Genomic DNA, 22,640 nt, shown 5'->3' with positions numbered 1-22,640 from the left:
AACTGTTTGGGGCAGTCTGCCGATTTTTATATGACTCAAAGAGCCAATCAGGAATAAGCAAGGAAATATCTTCACGCTGTAAAACAAAATGCATTTTTGTGATTGGTTCAGAGATAATTTTAAAAATAGCCGTTGCTTGCATTGTGCTTGGGGGGGCAAAGACACAATTTGGGGGGGCAATGCCCTACTCAGCCCCCCCCTAGCGCCGGCCCTGTTAATAATATGGAAATTAGTTTTAATATTTATTGAATTATCATCTATAATTAATGAATATTTGACTGAAAAAGATGCGTCGTGTTTTAAAATGAATGTATAATTGTTTTAACAAGAAATATTATTTTTTATAAATTGTATATATTAAAGTTTAGTGATTTATATTCAGTAATTGTACGCTTATTAATTGTAGTGTTTTGTTATTGTGTTAAGTTTAACCCTGTGTGATCTGATATTTAAATCTGTGCATCTGACATTTTATAGTTCAATTAAATAATTGCCATTATTATTATTATTATTATTTTATTTATTGGGTTATTCATTTATTTGTACTAACCGGGCTCACAGCGAGAAGGTCTTGGGGTCGATCCCCGGGTGGGGCTGGCCGGGTCCTTTCTGTGCGGAGTTTGCATGTTCTCCACGTGTCTGCGTCGGTTTCCTCCCACAGTCCAAAGACATGCCGCTAGGCTAATTGGAGACACTGAATTGTCCCCTAGTTACCTAGCCGCTGGGATGCACAGACCAGTGCGTTGTAGTGCCGGTCCCAAGCCCGGATAAATAGGGAGGGTTGTGTCAGGAAGGGCATCCGGCGTAAAACTGTGCCAAATCCCGCCGGCGACCCCTAACGGGAAGAAGCCGGAAAGGCCGACCCTGTAACCGAAAAACGGGACAAAGGCTGAGGAACAGGAAGAAGATTTATTTGTACTAACCGCTTTATCATTAATAATGTTGGTCTGGTGCCATTCAAGGGCAGTTGTAGCTTAGTGGTTAAGGTACTGGACTAGTAATCAAAAGTTCGCTGGTTAAAGCTCCACCACTGCCAGGCTGCCACTATTGGGCCCTTAAGCAAGGTCCTTAACTTTCAATTGCTTAGACAATATACTGTCACTGTACTGTAACTCGCTTTGGATAAAAAACGTCTGCTAAATGCTGAAAATTTAAATGAATGAAAACACAAGGCAGAAATCAATCTGTTTTATGGCAACACGCACACACACACACACCTAGGGCAATTTAGAGCCACCAGCTTACCTTTCGGTTCATAATCAATGACTGAATAAATAAATGTGTTTATCGTCATCATTTATCAAAAGCCGTCAAGTTGACTCATTTAATTAAATTGATGTGCGATCATATTTTTATTATTATAATTATTGACTTCCTTGTCTATTTTTAAAACATTTATTTATTTTTACATTTACAGCATTTAACAGATTCTGTAATTTATCCAAAGCAACTTTTTATTTTTTTACTTTTTATATTTATGATACAATACAATTTAAGCAATTTAGGGTTGAGTGCCTTGCTCAAGAGACCAACAGTGACAACTTGACAGTGGTGGGACTTGAACCCACAAGCTTCTGATTACTAGTCTAGTACCACTGAGCTACACTGGCCTTAACATTTGCTGCAAATCTATATTTATATAATTTAGCAAATGCTTTTATCCAAAATGACTTACAAGTGATGCCATATACAGTTCAAGCTATTGAGGGTTAAGGTCCTGGCTCAAGGGCCCAACAAGGGCAAATTGGCAGTAGTGGGGCTTGAACTAGCAATCATTAGTCTATGATCTTAATTGCGATATGCCATATGTCATGATGTCAAATTTGCTTATGATATGCCATGATGTCACATTTGCTTATGAGCTTATGATATGCTATATTGTCAGATTTGCTTATGATATGCTATTATGTCAAATTTGCTTATGAGCTTATGATATGCTATAATGTCAAATTTGCTTATGAGCTTATGATATGTTATAATGTCAAATTTGCTTATGAGCTTATGATATGCTATAATGTCAAATTTGCTTATGATATGCCATAATGTCAAATTTGCTTATGAGCTTATGATATGCTATAATGTCAAATTGGCTTATGAGCTTATGATATGCTATAATGTCAAATTAGATATGCCATAATGTCAAATTTGCTTATGATATGCCATAATGTAAAATTTGCTTATGATATGCCATAATGTCAAATTAGCTTATGATCTGCCATAATGTCAGATTTGCTTATGATATGTCATGTTAAATTTGCTTATGATATGCCATAAAGTCAGATTTGCTTATATGCCATAATGCCAGATTTGCTTATGATATGCCATAATGTCAAATTTGCTTATGATATGCCATAATGTCAAATTTGCTTATGATATGCCACAATGTCAAATTTGCTTATGATATGCCATAATGTCTGATATGTCATAATTTCAAATTTGCTTGTGATATGCCATAATGTCAGATTTGCTTATGATATGCCACAATGTCAAATTTGCTTATGATATGCCATGATGTCAGATTTGCTTATGATATGCCACAATGTCAAATTTACTTATGATATGCCATAATGTCAGATTTGCTTATGATATGCCACAATGTCAAATTTGCTTATGATATGCCATAATGTCTGATATGTCATAATTTCAAATTTGCTTGTGATATGCCATAATGCCAAATTTGCTTATGATATGCCACAATGTCAAATTTGCTTATGCTATGCCATAATGTCTGATATGTCATAATTTCAAATTTGCTTGTGATATGCCATAATGTCAGATTTGCTTATGATATGCCACAATGTCAAATTTGCTTATGATATGCCATGATGTCAGATTTGCTTATGATATGCCACAATGTCAAATTTACTTATGATATGCCATAATGTCAGATTTGCTTATGATATGCCACAATGTCAAATTTGCTTATGATATGCCATAATGTCTGATATGTCATAATTTCAAATTTGCTTGTGATATGCCATAATGCCAAATTTGCTTATGATATGCCACAATGTCAAATTTGCTTATGCTATGCCATAATGTCTGATATGTCATAATTTCAAATTTGCTTGTGATATGCCATAATGTCAGATTTGCTTATGATATGCCACAATGTCAAATTTGCTTATGATATGCCACAATGTCAAATTTGCTTATGATATGCCATGATGTCAGATTTGCTTATGATATGCCACAATGTCAAATTTACTTATGATATGCCATAATGTCAGATTTGCTTATGATATGCCACAATGTCAAATTTGCTTATGATATGCCATAATGTCTGATATGTCATAATTTCAAATTTGCTTGTGATATGCCATAATGCCAAATTTGCTTATGCTATGCCATAATGTCTGATATGTCATAATTTCAAATTTGCTTGTGATATGCCACAATGTCAAATTTGCTTATGCTATGCCATAATGTCTGATATGTCATAATTTCAAATTTGCTTGTGATATGCCATAATGTCAGATTTGCTTATGATATGCCACAATGTCAAATTTGCTTATGATATGCCATAATGTCAGATTTGCTTATGATATGCCACAATGTAAAATTTGCTTATGATATGCCATAATGTCTGAAATGTCATAATTTCCAATTGCTTATGATATGCCATAATGTCAAATTTGCTTATGATATGCCATAATGTCTGATATGTCATAATGCCAAATTTGCTTATGAACTTATGACATGCCATAATGTCAAATTTGCTTATGATATGCCATAATGTCAAATTTGCTCATGATATGCCGTAATTTCAGATTTGCTTATGATATGACACAATGTCAGATTTGCTTATGATATGACACAAAGTCAAATTTGCTTATGATATGCCGTAATGTCGATATGTTATAATGTACAATTTGCTTATGATATGCCATAATGTCATGTAAATGTAAATATGTAAGATTTGCTTATGATATGCCATGTCAAATTTGCTTATGATATGCCATAATGTCAAATGTGCTTATGATATGCCATAATGTCAGATTTGCTTATGATATGCCATAATGTCAAATGTGCTTATGATATACCATAATGCCAGATTTGCTTATGATATGCCATAATGTCAAATTTGCTCATGATATGCCATAATTTCAGATTTGCTTATGATATGACACAATGTCAGATTTGCTTATGATATGACACAAAGTCAAATTTGCTTATGATATGCCATAATGTCTGATATGTCATAATTTCCAATTGCTTATGATATGCCATAATGTCAAATTTGCTTATGATATGCCATAATGTCTTATATGTCATAATGCCAAATTTGCTTATGAACTTATGACATGCCATAATGTCAAATTTGCTTATGATATGCCATAATGTCAAATTTGCTCATGATATGCCGTAATTTCAGATTTGCTTATGATATGACACAAAGTCAAATTTGCTTATGATATGCCGTAATGTCTGATATGTTATAATGTACAATTTGCTTATGATATGCCATAATGTCATGTAAATGTAAATATGTCAGATTTGCTTATGATATGCCATGTCAAATTTGCTTATGATATGCCATAATGTCAAATGTGCTTATGATATGCCATAATGTCAGATTTGCTTATGATATGCCATAATGTCAAATGTGCTTATGATATACCATAATGCCAGATTTGCTTATGATATGCCATAATGTCAAATTTGCTCATGATATGCCGTAATTTCAGATTTGCTTATGATATGACACAATGTCAGATTTGCTTATGATATGACACAAAGTCAAATTTGCTTATGATATGCCATAATGTCTGATATGTTATAATGTACAATTTGCTTATGATATGCCATAATGTCATGTAAATGTAAATATGTCAGATTTGCTTATGATATGCCATGTCAAATTTGCTTATGATATGCCATAATGTCAAATGTGCTTATGATATGCCATAATGTCAGATTTTCTTATGATATGCCATAATGTCAAATGTGCTTATGATATACCATAATGCCAGATTTTCTTATGATATGCCATAATGTCAAATGTGCTTATGATATGCCATAATGTCAAATTTGCTTATGATATGCCATAATGTCAAATGTGCTTATTATATGCCATAATGTCAGATTTGCTTATGATATGCCATAGTGTCAAATGTGCTTATGATATACCATAATGCCAGATTTGCTTATGATATGCTATAATGTCAACGTTGCTTATAATATGCCATAATGTCAAATTTGCTTTTGATATGCCATAATGTCAGATTTGCTTATGATATGCCATAATGTCAGATTTGCTTATGATATGCCATAATGTCAGATTTGCTTATGATATGCCACAATGCCAGATTTACTTATGCCATAGTGTCAAATTTGCTTATGATATTCCATAATGTCAAATTAGCGTTTGATATGCCATAATGTCAGATTTGCTTATGATATGCCATAATGTCAAATTTGCTTATGATATGCCATAATGTCAGATTTGCTTATGATATGCCACAATGTCAGATTTACTTATGCCATAGTGTCAAATTTGCTTTTGATATGCCATAATGTCAGATTTGCTTATGATATGCCATAATGTCAAATTTGCTTATGATGTGCCATAATGTTAGATTTGCTTATGATATGCCATAATGTCAGATTTGCTTATGATATGCCATAATGTCAGATTTGCTTATGATATGCCACAATGTCAGATTTACTTATGCCATAGTGTCAAATTTGCTTATGATATTCCATAATGTCAAATTAGCTTTTGATATGCCATAATGTCAGATTTGCTTATGATATGCCACAATGTCAGATTTACTTATGCCATAGTGTCAAATTTGCTTATGATATGCCATAATGTCAAATTAGCTTATGATATGTCATGATGTCAAATTTGCTCATGAGCTTATGATATGCCATAATGTCAAATTTGCTTTTGATATGCCATAATGTCAGATTTGCTTATGATATGCCATAATGTCAAATTTGCTTATGATATGCTATAAAATAAGATTTGCTTATGATATGCCATGATGTCAATTTGCTTATGATATGCCATGATGTCAGATTTGCTTATGATATACCATAATGTCAGATTTACTTATGCCATAGTGTCAAATTTGCTTATGATATGCCATAATGTCAAATTAACTTATGATGTGCCATAATGTCAAATTAGCTTATGATATGCCATAATGTCAAATTTGCTTATGATATGCTATAAAATAAGATTTGCTTATGATATGCCATAATGTCAGATTTGCTTATGATATGCCATAATGTCAGATTTGCTTATGATATGCCATGATGTCAGATTTACTTATGCCATAGTTTCAAATTTGCTTATGATATGCCATAATGTCAAATTAACTTATATGCCATAATGTCAAATTTGCTTATGAGCTTATGATATGCCATAATGTCAGATTTACTTGTGATATGCCATAATATCAAGTTTGCTTATGATATGCCATACTTTCAAATTTGCTTATAATATGCCATAATGTCAAATTTGCTTATGATATGCCATAATGTCAGCTTTGCTTATATGGCATAATGTCAGATTTGCTTATAATATGCCATAATGTTAAATCTTCTTATGATATGCCATAATGTCAGATTTGCTTATGATATGCCATAATGTCAAATTTGCTTATGATATGCTATAAAATAAGATTTGCTTATGATATGCCATAATGTCAATTTGCTTATGATATGCCATGATGTCAGATTTGCTTATGATATGCCATAATGTCAGATATACTTATGCCATAGTGTCAAATTTGCTTATGATATGCCATAATGTCAAATTAGCTTTTGATATGCCATAATGTCAAATTTGCTTGTGATATGCTATAAAATAAGATTTGCTTATGATATGCCATAATGTCAGATTTGCTTATGATATGCCATAATGTCAGATTTGCTTATGATATGCCATGATGTCAGATTTACTTATGCCATAGTGTCAAATTTGCTTGTGATATGCCATAATGTCAAATTAACTTATATGCCATAATGTCAAATTAGCTTATGATATGCCATAATGTCAAATTTGCTCATGGGCTTTTGATATGCCATAATGTCAGATTTACTTGTGATATGCCATAATGTCAAATTTGCTTATAATATGCCATAATGTCAAATTTGCTTTTGATATGCCATAATGCTAGATTTGCTTATGATATGCCATAATGTCAAATTTGCTTATGATATGCCATAATGCCAGATTTGCTTATGATATGCCATAATGCCAGATTTGCTTATGATATGCCATAATGCCAGATTTGCTTATGATATGCCATAATGTAGGATTTTCTTATGATATGCCATAATGTCAGATTTGCTTATGATATGCTATAATGTCAACGTTGCTTATAATATGCCATAATGTCAAATTTGCTTTTGATATGCCATAATGTCAGATTTGCTTATGATATGCCATAATGTCAGATTTGCTTATGATATGCCATAATGTCAGATTTGCTTATGATATGCCACAATGCCAGATTTACTTATGCCATAGTGTCAAATTTGCTTATGATATTCCATAATGTCAAATTAGCGTTTGATATGCCATAATGTCAGATTTGCTTATGATATGCCATAATGTCAAATTTGCTTATGATATGCCATAATGTCAGATTTGCTTATGATATGCCACAATGTCAGATTTACTTATGCCATAGTGTCAAATTTGCTTTTGATATGCCATAATGTCAGATTTGCTTATGATATGCCATAATGTCAAATTTGCTTATGATGTGCCATAATGTCAGATTTGCTTATGATATGCCATAATGTCAGATTTGCTTATGATATGCCATAATGTCAGATTTGCTTATGATATGCCACAATGTCAGATTTACTTATGCCATAGTGTCAAATTTGCTTATGATATTCCATAATGTCAAATTAGCTTTTGATATGCCATAATGTCAGATTTGCTTATGATATGCCACAATGTCAGATTTACTTATGCCATAGTGTCAAATTTGCTTATGATATGCCATAATGTCAAATTAGCTTATGATATGTCATGATGTCAAATTTGCTCATGAGCTTATGATATGCCATAATGTCAAATTTGCTTTTGATATGCCATAATGTCAGATTTGCTTATGATATGCCATAATGTCAAATTTGCTTATGATATGCTATAAAATAAGATTTGCTTATGATATGCCATGATGTCAATTTGCTTATGATATGCCATGATGTCAGATTTGCTTATGATATACCATAATGTCAGATTTACTTATGCCATAGTGTCAAATTTGCTTATGATATGCCATAATGTCAAATTAACTTATGATGTGCCATAATGTCAAATTAGCTTATGATATGCCATAATGTCAAATTTGCTTATGATATGCCATAATGTCAAATTTGCTCATGATATGCCGTAATTTCAGATTTGCTTATGATATGACACAATGTCAGATTTGCTTATGATATGACACAAAGTCAAATTTGCTTATGATATGCCGTAATGTCGATATGTTATAATGTACAATTTGCTTATGATATGCCATAATGTCATGTAAATGTAAATATGTCAGATTTGCTTATGATATGCCATGTCAAATTTGCTTATGATATGCCATAATGTCAAATGTGCTTATGATATGCCATAATGTCAGATTTGCTTATGATATGCCATAATGTCAAATGTGCTTATGATATACCATAATGCCAGATTTGCTTATGATATGCCATAATGTCAAATTTGCTCATGATATGCCATAATTTCAGATTTGCTTATGATATGACACAATGTCAGATTTGCTTATGATATGACACAAAGTCAAATTTGCTTATGATATGCCATAATGTCTGATATGTCATAATTTCCAATTGCTTATGATATGCCATAATGTCAAATTTGCTTATGATATGCCATAATGTCTTATATGTCATAATGCCAAATTTGCTTATGAACTTATGACATGCCATAATGTCAAATTTGCTTATGATATGCCATAATGTCAAATTTGCTCATGATATGCCGTAATTTCAGATTTGCTTATGATATGACACAAAGTCAAATTTGCTTATGATATGCCGTAATGTCTGATATGTTATAATGTACAATTTGCTTATGATATGCCATAATGTCATGTAAATGTAAATATGTCAGATTTGCTTATGATATGCCATGTCAAATTTGCTTATGATATGCCATAATGTCAAATGTGCTTATGATATGCCATAATGTCAGATTTGCTTATGATATGCCATAATGTCAAATGTGCTTATGATATACCATAATGCCAGATTTGCTTATGATATGCCATAATGTCAAATTTGCTCATGATATGCCGTAATTTCAGATTTGCTTATGATATGACACAATGTCAGATTTGCTTATGATATGACACAAAGTCAAATTTGCTTATGATATGCCATAATGTCTGATATGTTATAATGTACAATTTGCTTATGATATGCCATAATGTCATGTAAATGTAAATATGTCAGATTTGCTTATGATATGCCATGTCAAATTTGCTTATGATATGCCATAATGTCAAATGTGCTTATGATATGCCATAATGTCAGATTTTCTTATGATATGCCATAATGTCAAATGTGCTTATGATATACCATAATGCCAGATTTTCTTATGATATGCCATAATGTCAAATGTGCTTATGATATGCCATAATGTCAAATTTGCTTATGATATGCCATAATGTCAAATGTGCTTATTATATGCCATAATGTCAGATTTGCTTATGATATGCCATAGTGTCAAATGTGCTTATGATATACCATAATGCCAGATTTGCTTATGATATGCTATAATGTCAACGTTGCTTATAATATGCCATAATGTCAAATTTGCTTTTGATATGCCATAATGTCAGATTTGCTTATGATATGCCATAATGTCAGATTTGCTTATGATATGCCATAATGTCAGATTTGCTTATGATATGCCACAATGCCAGATTTACTTATGCCATAGTGTCAAATTTGCTTATGATATTCCATAATGTCAAATTAGCGTTTGATATGCCATAATGTCAGATTTGCTTATGATATGCCATAATGTCAAATTTGCTTATGATATGCCATAATGTCAGATTTGCTTATGATATGCCACAATGTCAGATTTACTTATGCCATAGTGTCAAATTTGCTTTTGATATGCCATAATGTCAGATTTGCTTATGATATGCCATAATGTCAAATTTGCTTATGATGTGCCATAATGTCAGATTTGCTTATGATATGCCATAATGTCAGATTTGCTTATGATATGCCATAATGTCAGATTTGCTTATGATATGCCACAATGTCAGATTTACTTATGCCATAGTGTCAAATTTGCTTATGATATTCCATAATGTCAAATTAGCTTTTGATATGCCATAATGTCAGATTTGCTTATGATATGCCACAATGTCAGATTTACTTATGCCATAGTGTCAAATTTGCTTATGATATGCCATAATGTCAAATTAGCTTATGATATGTCATGATGTCAAATTTGCTCATGAGCTTATGATATGCCATAATGTCAAATTTGCTTTTGATATGCCATAATGTCAGATTTGCTTATGATATGCCATAATGTCAAATTTGCTTATGATATGCTATAAAATAAGATTTGCTTATGATATGCCATGATGTCAATTTGCTTATGATATGCCATGATGTCAGATTTGCTTATGATATACCATAATGTCAGATTTACTTATGCCATAGTGTCAAATTTGCTTATGATATGCCATAATGTCAAATTAACTTATGATGTGCCATAATGTCAAATTAGCTTATGATATGCCATAATGTCAAATTTGCTTATGATATGCTATAAAATAAGATTTGCTTATGATATGCCATAATGTCAGATTTGCTTATGATATGCCATAATGTCAGATTTGCTTATGATATGCCATGATGTCAGATTTACTTATGCCATAGTTTCAAATTTGCTTATGATATGCCATAATGTCAAATTAACTTATATGCCATAATGTCAAATTTGCTTATGAGCTTATGATATGCCATAATGTCAGATTTACTTGTGATATGCCATAATATCAAGTTTGCTTATGATATGCCATACTTTCAAATTTGCTTATAATATGCCATAATGTCAAATTTGCTTATGATATGCCATAATGTCAGCTTTGCTTATATGGCATAATGTCAGATTTGCTTATAATATGCCATAATGTTAAATCTTCTTATGATATGCCATAATGTCAGATTTGCTTATGATATGCCATAATGTCAAATTTGCTTATGATATGCTATAAAATAAGATTTGCTTATGATATGCCATAATGTCAATTTGCTTATGATATGCCATGATGTCAGATTTGCTTATGATATGCCATAATGTCAGATATACTTATGCCATAGTGTCAAATTTGCTTATGATATGCCATAATGTCAAATTAGCTTTTGATATGCCATAATGTCAAATTTGCTTGTGATATGCTATAAAATAAGATTTGCTTATGATATGCCATAATGTCAGATTTGCTTATGATATGCCATAATGTCAGATTTGCTTATGATATGCCATGATGTCAGATTTACTTATGCCATAGTGTCAAATTTGCTTGTGATATGCCATAATGTCAAATTAACTTATATGCCATAATGTCAAATTAGCTTATGATATGCCATAATGTCAAATTTGCTCATGGGCTTTTGATATGCCATAATGTCAGATTTACTTGTGATATGCCATAATGTCAAATTTGCTTATAATATGCCATAATGTCAAATTTGCTTTTGATATGCCATAATGCTAGATTTGCTTATGATATGCCATAATGTCAAATTTGCTTATGATATGCCATAATGCCAGATTTGCTTATGATATGCCATAATGCCAGATTTGCTTATGATATGCCATAATGCCAGATTTGCTTATGATATGCCATAATGTAGGATTTTCTTATGATATGCCATAATGTCAGATTTGCTTATGATATGCTATAATGTCAACGTTGCTTATAATATGCCATAATGTCAAATTTGCTTTTGATATGCCATAATGTCAGATTTGCTTATGATATGCCATAATGTCAGATTTGCTTATGATATGCCATAATGTCAGATTTGCTTATGATATGCCACAATGCCAGATTTACTTATGCCATAGTGTCAAATTTGCTTATGATATTCCATAATGTCAAATTAGCGTTTGATATGCCATAATGTCAGATTTGCTTATGATATGCCATAATGTCAAATTTGCTTATGATATGCCATAATGTCAGATTTGCTTATGATATGCCACAATGTCAGATTTACTTATGCCATAGTGTCAAATTTGCTTTTGATATGCCATAATGTCAGATTTGCTTATGATATGCCATAATGTCAAATTTGCTTATGATGTGCCATAATGTCAGATTTGCTTATGATATGCCATAATGTCAGATTTGCTTATGATATGCCATAATGTCAGATTTGCTTATGATATGCCACAATGTCAGATTTACTTATGCCATAGTGTCAAATTTGCTTATGATATTCCATAATGTCAAATTAGCTTTTGATATGCCATAATGTCAGATTTGCTTATGATATGCCACAATGTCAGATTTACTTATGCCATAGTGTCAAATTTGCTTATGATATGCCATAATGTCAAATTAGCTTATGATATGTCATGATGTCAAATTTGCTCATGAGCTTATGATATGCCATAATGTCAAATTTGCTTTTGATATGCCATAATGTCAGATTTGCTTATGATATGCCATAATGTCAAATTTGCTTATGATATGCTATAAAATAAGATTTGCTTATGATATGCCATGATGTCAGATTTGCTTATGATATGCCATGATGTCAGATTTACTTATGCCATAGTGTCAAATTTGCTTGTGATATGCCATAATGTCAAATTAACTTATATGCCATAATGTCAAATTAGCTTATGATATGCCATAATGTCAAATTTGCTCATGGGCTTTTGATATGCCATTATGTCAGATTTACTTGTGATATGCCATAATGTCAAATTTGCTTATAATATGCCATAATGTCAAATTTGCTTATGATATGCCATAATGTCAGCTTTGCTTATATGGCATAATGTCAGATTTGCTTATAATATGCCATAATGTTAAATTTTCTTATGATATGCCATAATGTCAGATTTGCCTATGATATGCCATAATGTCAAATTTGCTTTTGATATGCCATAATGTCAATTTGCTTATGATATGCCATGATGTCAGATTTGCTTATGATATGCCATAACGTCAGATTTACTTATGCCATAGTGTCAAATTTGCTTATGATATGCCATAATGTCAAATTAACTTATGATGTGCCATAATGTCAAATTAGCTTATGATATGCCATAATGTCAAATTTGCTTATGATATGCTATAAAATAAGATTTGCTTATGATATGCCATAATGTCAGATTTGCTTATGATATGCCATGATGTCAGAGTTACTTATGCCATAGAGTCAAATTTGCTTGTGATGTGCCATAATGTCAAATTAACTTATATGCCATAATGTCAAATTAGCTTATGATATGCCATAATGTCAAATTAGCTTATGATATGCCATAATGTCAAAGTTGCTTATGGGCTTATGATATGCCATAATGTCAGATTTACTTGTGATATGCCATAATATCAAGTTTGCTTATGATTTGCCATAATGTCAAATTTGCTTATAATATGCCATAATGTCAAATTTGCTTATGATATGCCATAATGTCAGCTTTGCTTATATGGCATAATGTCAGATTTGCTTATAATATGCCATAATGTTAAATCTTCTTATGATATGCCATAATGTCAGATTTGCTTATGATATGCCATAATGTCAGATTTGCTTATGATATGCTATAAAATAAGATTTGCTTATGATATGCCATAATGTCAGATTTGCTTATGATATGCCATAGTGTCAAATTTGCTTATGATATGCCATAATGTCAAATTAACTTATATGCCATAATGTCAAATTAGCTTATATGCCATAATGTCAAATTTGCTTATGAGCTTATGATATGCCATAATGTCAGATTTACTTGTGATATGCCATAATATCAAGTTTGCTTATGATATGCCATAATGTCAAATTTTCTTATGATATGCCACAATGTCAGCTTTGCTTATATGGCATAATGTCAGATTTGCTTATAATATGCCATAATGTTAAATTTTCTTATGATATGCCATAATGTCAAATTTGCTTATGTGCTTTTGGTGTGCCATAATGTCAGATTTGCTTATAATGTGCCATAATGTCAGATTTGCTTATGATATGTCATAATGTTAAATTTGCTTATGAGCTTATGATATGCCATAATGTCAGATTTGCTTATGAGCTTATGACATGCCATAATATCAGATTTACTTATGAGCTTATGACATGCCATAATGTCAGATTTGCTGGTGTTAATTATTGTAAGATCTTATATTTCAATCTCATCTTTATAATACATTAAGTCAATTGAAAATTGTAGACTGCTTTAACAGTGTGTGTGCTTAAACAGTTTTATCTGTATATTTTAAAATAGCAATAAACGTAAACATAATCAATGTTAATTGTTTAATTATATGTAGAAACATATGGCACATGTAAATGTTCATATATGTTATTGTTTCATATGTATTTCTGCTCTGTGTTTTTGTCTGGTTACTACAGGAGCCTGTGTTTAAATCCCAGCCCCATTTGCATACTACAAAACATGCAGGCGGGTCAGAGTCCTTGGAAATCATGAATGTGCAAAAAAAGTTGTGTCTTAAAGACAGAGGCAACCTATGAAAATCCATCTGGCTCATATGTAGAGAGAAAAAAATAATCTCAGCCAACGGCGATCAAGAATAATGTCAACAATGGGCTGCCTCCAACCTATCCATGCTCACTCGGTCTCTCTCTTATTCCCATAACTGAAGTATAGTTCATTCATTAGAGCAGAGTGCTGCTCTCGCACACATGAGAATGCAGATGGAATGTAAAGTCTGATTCATCCGGATCTGGTAGAATCACGCACGCTTTAACGCACGCATGGTTTTGTCGCGCTTTTTTTCTCTTCTCGGGTGCGAGGTGGGAGGGAAAATCCACTTCGGTTTTTGCGTGGAGCTCCAAAAATCAGTGCAATGTGTTTGCATGTTGCTGTCGGCGAAGCGGAGCGGGGATGTGGAGCTGGAGGTGGGAAGGTAGCATGAGGCGACGACGGCTTGCAGGAGCTGACGCTCTGGAACTCTTAATGTTTTACTCTATTTACAGCCTGTCTGATTTCTAGCTGTCCGACTGACACGTATCGACACGACAGAAAAAAAAGAAGATCTGGGTTTTGTGGTGAGTGGATTTTTGTTTCCTTTTTTGTTTGGGGGATTTTTGTTTATCATTTTAAGGTGGTAGAAAGCTGAATGGGTCGAGGCGCTCCGCGGGCGCAATCGTGTCGGTAGGTGCGTAAGGGGAAAAATGCGGACTGAATATGTGAATGTGAATATGCAGATATTGTATTGAGGGAAGGGGAAGGGAGGGGGATCAGAGTTTGTCGAGGACTTGTCGAGGAGTGTTCAAAGTTACAATGACATCTTCTTCCTGAAGAAAGACAGTGGAGAAGGAATAAACGGGTCTGAAGTGTGGCACCAGTACGTGCTGGCGCATACCTAACGTTTGTTGTTGTCGCCCGTGGACGCGCTGATCTCAGATCGGTCGACCAGACAAAAGATATTTTTCTCCCTTTTTTTGCTGTAAAATGACCACACAAGTGACTGAGAGAAATTGAAGCTTTAACACACACTGGGAAAAGATCTAAGATCTAGGACTAATCAGATGTTTATCATAAACAAATTTCTTTAATTATGAGGGTCATTGAAATACAGGGTTCAAGAAGTGGCCTGAATGTATTTACAATTCACAAAGTTTCAAAATGCTTTAGTCAAAAAAATTATAAATACAATATGTATTTTTATATTTGCAATGTTCTCTACATTTGTATTTGTTTGGTGGCTTTTTTTTTAATTTCACATTTGAAAAATTCTCATTCTATTCAATGAATAAGGAATATACTGTAACTCTAATATTTTAAATAAATAATATATATATATATATATATATATAAATTCTATATAATATTTGTAATGACTACACTACATTAGATACTGCATAAACTATTGTAATTAAGAAAATATAAACATGGCCAAGTTGTAATCATTTTTGACATATTACCACCTGACTTGGTAAACCATATCAGCCCATTAATGACTCAAAAACATCTTTTTCTTAATATTAATATTTGTAAATATGCATGCTATGGGACAAAACACTCTCTGTACTCTGTTATTTAACACACATAAAAAAAAGTGATTTGTACAGTTTGTCCGAATTTTAGAAAAAAAAAACTAGGACACCTTCTGGTACCTTCAGTTTATTTTTTTAATATTTTTCCTTCCTTTATTATTATTATTATTATTAATATTATTTTATTCTTTATTCTTTATGTGCAAAATAAGGAAGAATAAACTCTGCTATTGACAGCTATGCCTAATTTAAATTTAAATTTTAAGTGTGATGACATACAACTATGCCATTGCATTTTATTAAAAGAATTAAATGCCTCAGTTAAGTTATTCTACAGTTATTTACTATAGTTACTATTCCATGTGGTCGGGATGATTACAGCACGTGTTTGGGATGCAAAAATCAGTACAAAAACAGTCATGTTATTCTGATGCGCTGAAGTGCTTTCATAAACGTGGTATTAAGAAATCATAAATAGTCATAAATTGTATTAATTTATGAAATCACAGCCTATAGAAATAACAGAATTGGACAGAAAATATAAAGCATTATATGTTATGACAGCCAGATATAGGTTAATGTGTTATTCAGAATACTTTATGACTTTATAATAACATAAGCTTTATGATTTTTGGTTTCTATATGAATCTAAATGAAGGAATAATAATACTAATAATAAACCCACTCTGTTTAGGTGTCAGGTTGGCTATCTGTAGTTTGGCTCATCTGATAAGCGAATCGTTAGCTATGCAGTCATATCCTACGACAGAAATGTAACTTGTTGGTGGTGAACTTTTTGCATGTTTGTATGTTTGAGTAAATATTATTCACAATTTGAGTGATGTAACACAGGATTTCTTTTAGGCTGTTGGAAACGCCACGTCTAATCACTGATCCTTCATGAGTAGCTAGCTAAATCCCCTTCGTTCATTCATTCATGACCGCAGGCTCTCTGATGATTGAAGGCTACTTAATTACCTGAAACAGGCTGAATTGGAGGTATAAGGACATACAGAAGATTTAGGTAATAATGTGCAGGCCTGGGTTCATTGTTTTTGTGGTCAGTGCGGTTCTATTGTCTCTCTCTCTCTCTCTCTCTCTCTCTCTCTCTCTCTCTCTCTCTCTCTCAGTGTCGGTTTCCGCACACGGGAGTTCACGGTGACCCCCTCCCTCCCTCCTCCTCCTCCTCATCCCCCTCCCCCTCATCAGCCCTGTACCCGACCAGACGCGCTGCTAGTTTCATTTCTTTCTTTTTCACGATCGCATAGCTATGAGATTACGTTTAGTCTGTGTGTTTACAGTCTCAGCGTGGCACTGTTTAATCATTTCACAGTTTCATCAACTCCCAAACAGTTTATCCGAACTTATCAGCCTGTCAGGTCAATCAGCTGCTGTCTATTTGAATGGTAATGGACTTCTCACTTGGCCCTTTGTCCTGCACTAGCTACCTGCTGATAGCATTTACACCTACTCATACCTGATGCAGGTCCATTTAACATGCTCTTCACCTCTGACCATAATGTGTACTACTGTTAAATCAATATTAAGTCAAAATCAATGAAATATTTTTATACTGCCAGCATTCTACTGTTGTTTTTCCTCAGTACGTAGGTCCACTTCAAATATACACACAAGGTATTTTGACTTTGCACTTATATATTCAAAAATGTAGGTGCTTTTAAAATCGTACACAATGAAACTCAATAAATAAGAAAAACTCATAATAACCACAATTGTCTTTTGTTACAATGTTGTTGCTTGTAATTGCAATTACGGCTTTAAGACAAGTAATAATTAGCTTTTGCAGCATTGGGGTTCAATTTGGACCCATCCCTCTTGGCAAATTGTCCTCAATTTAACAGAGGTAGAAGGGTCTCTTTAATGGACTTGAAATGTCAAAACTCTCAATAAATATTAATGTGATTTAGTCAGGAGATTTGCCAGGTCATACAAGCACCTTCACCTCCTTTAAAAAGTCTTTAAATTAAGGGTTGTTGTTCATCTATCACTCCATTCATGTTTTATTCAAAACAGTTACATACTAATATGCTGCCACCTCCATTCTTTACTGTTTTGTTTATTTATCTATCTATTTATTTATTTATTTATTTATTTATTTATTTCTATTTTATTTATGCATTTTCTCCTATTTCCTCCCAATTTAGCGTAGTCAATTTGTCTTCTGCTTCTTGGGGATCCCTGATTGCAGTTGACGTGGGTATATTGCTGCTCACGCCTCCCCTGACCCGCACGCAGCGAACCCTTTTTCACCCATGCACTCTGCACAGGCGCCTCTCTATCTGCCAATCAGGGTCCTTACACAGCGTATGAAGACCTCACCCACATAGTCCGGTCATCCCGCAGGCACTGCCCACTGCCAATTATGCCCACAACGCCGAGTTTCAAACCCAGGAGTACAGAATCTCGGTGCTGGTACTTTGGCGGAATATCCCGCTGCGCCACCTGGGCACGGCTTTTGTTTCTTACTGTACCTATTAGTCTGAGAGCACATTGTAAAATATTGGATGCCAGAACTGTTCTAGAAAGATTAGTGGCCATTTGCCTTCACTGTGATTGTTACTCATTATGTACAATATTGGCATTTTTTGAAAACATTTTTAAACACTTATTTATCATCTGGTCAGTGGCGGTTGTATAGAAATCAGTTTCAAATGATAGATATTTACATTTACATTTTCACCATTTAGCAGACACCTTTATCCAAAGCGACTTACAGCACTGTGACAGTATACAGTCTGAGCAATTGAGGGTTAAGGGCCTTGCCCAAGGGCCCAACAGCAGTAACCTGGCAGTGATGGGGCTTGAACCGGTGACCTTCTGCTTACTTGTCCAGTACCTTAACCACTAGGCTACAACTGCCCTAGATAGGGTACAGGTCGGGGATAAAGTGCACAGAGCAACAGATGGGCTACAGTCAGTGATTGTATACTCACAGAGTTCATCTGTATGGTAGGTGTAGCTTATAAAATAATCAATGAATGTACCAGATAGTTGTACCAAATGTACAACTACTTGGTCGTTGTTACATTTTAATATAGTTACTGATTTGTTTTTGTAAAAAAAAAACATACCTTTCATTAGGTTTGTATATACTTGTACTGGAACTATATTAAAGAATGAAAACCAAAAGTCCTTTTTGGATATCTGAGGTCATTATGCAAGAACCATAACAGTCCTTGGTAAATGACTTGTTATGCAGCCACATAAGCAGACCAAGAAAACCAGAAAAATCCGATTGCTGAAATTTAGAATTAATTATACTTTGCTTGCTATTAATCTTGCATTAATTACCTTTAGTTGATGAAGTTTTAGTTTAATGTATACAGACTTTCAACAGTCATGTCATCTTAATGACAATAAAAAATAATGAGCATGTGGCTGGTTGTTTTGCTGTAATTAACAGCCACCAATCCTCTGTAAAATGTAAATTTGGATATTTACTCATTTGTACCTACTTATTTATCCATTTATACTTTGAGCATTTAGCAGATGCCCTTATTCAAAGCGACTTACAGTACTGTGACAGTATACAGTCTAGGCAATTGAAGGGCCTTTCTCAAGGGCCCAACAGCAGCAACCTGGCAGGAGTGGGGCTTAAACCAGCGACCTTTTGATTACTAGTCCAGAACCGCTTCTGAGACAAACCCTGGATCTCAGAGGAAGTGGGTTAGCGAGCTTTACGGCTGTGCCATCCATACACTAATTAACCCACAATAATGCTTTCCATTAATTAATTGTGTAAAAATTTCAAATTTAAGCATTAGGTTCCCTCTACATCTGCAATTCCTGTTCACTTTACACTTGAAACTCTATATTTTACTAAGATTCTTGGGGCGGCACGGTGGCTAAGTGGGTAGCACTGTCGCCTCACAGCAAGAAGGTCCTGGGTTCGATCCCCAGGTGGTCCTTTCTGTGTGGCGTTTGCATGTTCGTGTCCACGTGGGTTTCCTCCGGGTGCTTCGGTTTCCTTCCACAGTTCAAAGACATGCAAGTTGGAGACACTAAATTGTCCATGACTGTGTTCCATATTAACCTTGTGAACTGATGAACCTTGTGTAATGAGCAACTATCGTTCCTGTCATGAGTGTAACCAAAGTGTAAAACATGACGTTAAAATCCTAATAAACAAACATACTAAGATTCTTGCCCTTAACTACTGTATCAGTGATGTTATGATATTTCCTTCATATGTAAGTGGGCATAATGCAAGAATTTTAGGGCAAAGGTGCCAAGCCATCACAAAGCATCACACTCTCATGCACTCACTCATGTATCATGTATTTAGGGGCAATTTCAAGCAGCCAATCCACCCATTTCTATATTTTTGGGGGGTTTGGAGAACACCAGAGTACACTGAAAAGAAAAATCTTGTTGACACTGAGAGAACTTGTGAAATGCCACACAGAAAAGTATTGAACCCAGGTCTGTGTTGCAGTCAATACACTTTAATTCCTGTTTATAATTTGAAAGAAATCTTAAGTTTAATGTCACATTTTTATCACATTAAGCATCTTTTGGCTTTTTGGGTGGACACGAAGCTGAAAGAAAAGTGCCTTTGAACAGAAATGCAGTACATAATGATTGGTTAATTACAATTGTACTCATTGAAACTTTAATTTTCCTCTGTTAGTACACTTAATTAGTACTAATTGAGTATTTAATACAGCAGTATAGTATATCAAGTTTGTGATACTGTATCTGCTTCCGACGTGCTAATGCACAGACTGATCAGCTGAACAGAAAACATAAAACTCCACCTACCAAATCCATTCACACGTCTTTGCAATCAAGTCACTGCACAGGTAGCTTTGTAAGGCTGCCTCAAGACCGTCCCAACTATTTAAACGCTTTGATGGCTTGTAACAACATTATTCAGCAAGCTTTACCCTCTCTCTTCTGTGTTGATTTTTTTTCTTTCTGTTTCATTACTGTCACTGCTTTCAGAACAGGAGTAATAGATTTCCTGTGGCAAAGCATTTAATACACTGCTGTAAAAGATTAAATTGAAAAATCCTGACAGATACACAAGAAAAGGCTATGTGGCTAAAATGATCAATTACACTAAACACCAGGGGTCTAACACTAACAAAAACAAAATCCATACAAGATTAGACAGGACTAAATTAGGTGGAATTGCAGTAAATGTTTGTAATAAAAATACCTGCTGTAATACATTTCCCATCATGCAAATGTATTGCTAGCCAAAAGTTCTATCTAAGTGTAACATAATGCTGAGTTATCTAGGCTTTCCCAACCATTTAAGTAAAAAGAAAAACACACCTAGCCTGATAGTTGGTTTCTGCTACAAAATACTGATCTCACCATTGGTCAATGAACATGAAGTATTAAATTTTTTTTTATTAATTAATTAATTTTTTTGCATTTTTCCTAATTCCCCCCCCAATCTAGTCGTATCCAATTACCCGATTACCTTACGCTTCTTCTGTACTGATGCTGATCCCCACTGCTGATTGACGAGAGCGAGACTGACACACGCCCCCTCTGACACGTGTGCAGTAGCCGACTGCATCTTTTCACCTGCACGAGGCGAGTTCATGTGCGGATCAGCTTTGTGTATGGAGAGTCACACCCTGATCCTCATTATCCCTCAACTCTGTGCAGACGCCATCAATCAGCCAGCAGAGGTTGTAATTGAATCAGTTATGAGGAGTCCCTATCTGGCTCCCATCCTTCATGTAGCCGCCCAGCTCAGCCGGATGTCAGAGCTGAGTTTTGAACCGACGAGTTTGAAGTGTCAGCTCTGGTGTGTCAGTGTGTTTTATCGCTAAGTATTTTAAACAGAAAATGTATTTACAAAAAAGAAACACAATTGCAAATGATTTACTAGGTATGCTGTTAGAAATATGTTTTAGGTGTGTCATCTAGTTAGCTAAGTAGCTAACTACTTAGCTAAGTAGCTAACTAGATACAAGCTAGCTAAACAGTATGAGTAAATGGTTTCATGGTAAAAGCTTACTTTTCTGTCATTGCCGTTAAGCTTTTTGCTATTCATTGCACTTTGCACCACTAGTGGCACTGTAGAGCACCATAGGTCAAAACAGTTTTAATCACTCTACATATTACTTGTATCAGTAAATAATTAAAAATGCTTATTTTTTATTTGCAATTTAAATTAATTTATTTAACCGACTGGTGACCGCCTTGCTATGGATGTGCTAAGTGAAGCCACAAACAAAAGGCAGGAAATCAGAGAAGCCAGCGTATATAGGACTCCAACTGGCTGCAGCAAATTAATGTCTAATGAGGTGCAGAGACTGCCCTTGAAGTGCAGTTAAAGGAATCTGCATTGTCAGCCATCTGTGCCTCCATGCACCCTGCTGAATTATAATGGCATGGCAGGTGGGTATGATACCGTAATCCGTGCCCCTGCTGGTCTATATGGCAGG

At 34.0% G+C, this 22,640-nt stretch overlaps 1 protein-coding gene across 2 annotated transcripts in view; it reads left to right on the top strand.

Moving 5' to 3' along the window:
- Window positions 1–15,012: 15,012 nt before the first annotated feature.
- The window catches only part of cxxc5b (CXXC finger protein 5b), a 38,497-nt gene continuing 30,869 nt past the window's right edge, over window positions 15,013–22,640 (top strand). For both annotated transcript variants that reach the window (XM_063000589.1, XM_063000581.1), the window contains exon 1: window positions 15,013–15,261. The gene's annotated coding sequence lies outside the window, so the exon portion shown is untranslated. The remainder of the gene's footprint in view (window positions 15,262–22,640) is intronic.

This window comes from Trichomycterus rosablanca, chromosome 1, assembly GCF_030014385.1.
Source record: "Trichomycterus rosablanca isolate fTriRos1 chromosome 1, fTriRos1.hap1, whole genome shotgun sequence".
Classification (NCBI taxonomy): domain Eukaryota; kingdom Metazoa; phylum Chordata; class Actinopteri; order Siluriformes; family Trichomycteridae; genus Trichomycterus; species Trichomycterus rosablanca.
The sequence above is the reverse complement of the archived record's forward strand: the minus strand, read 5'-3'. Positions and strand labels throughout refer to the sequence as shown.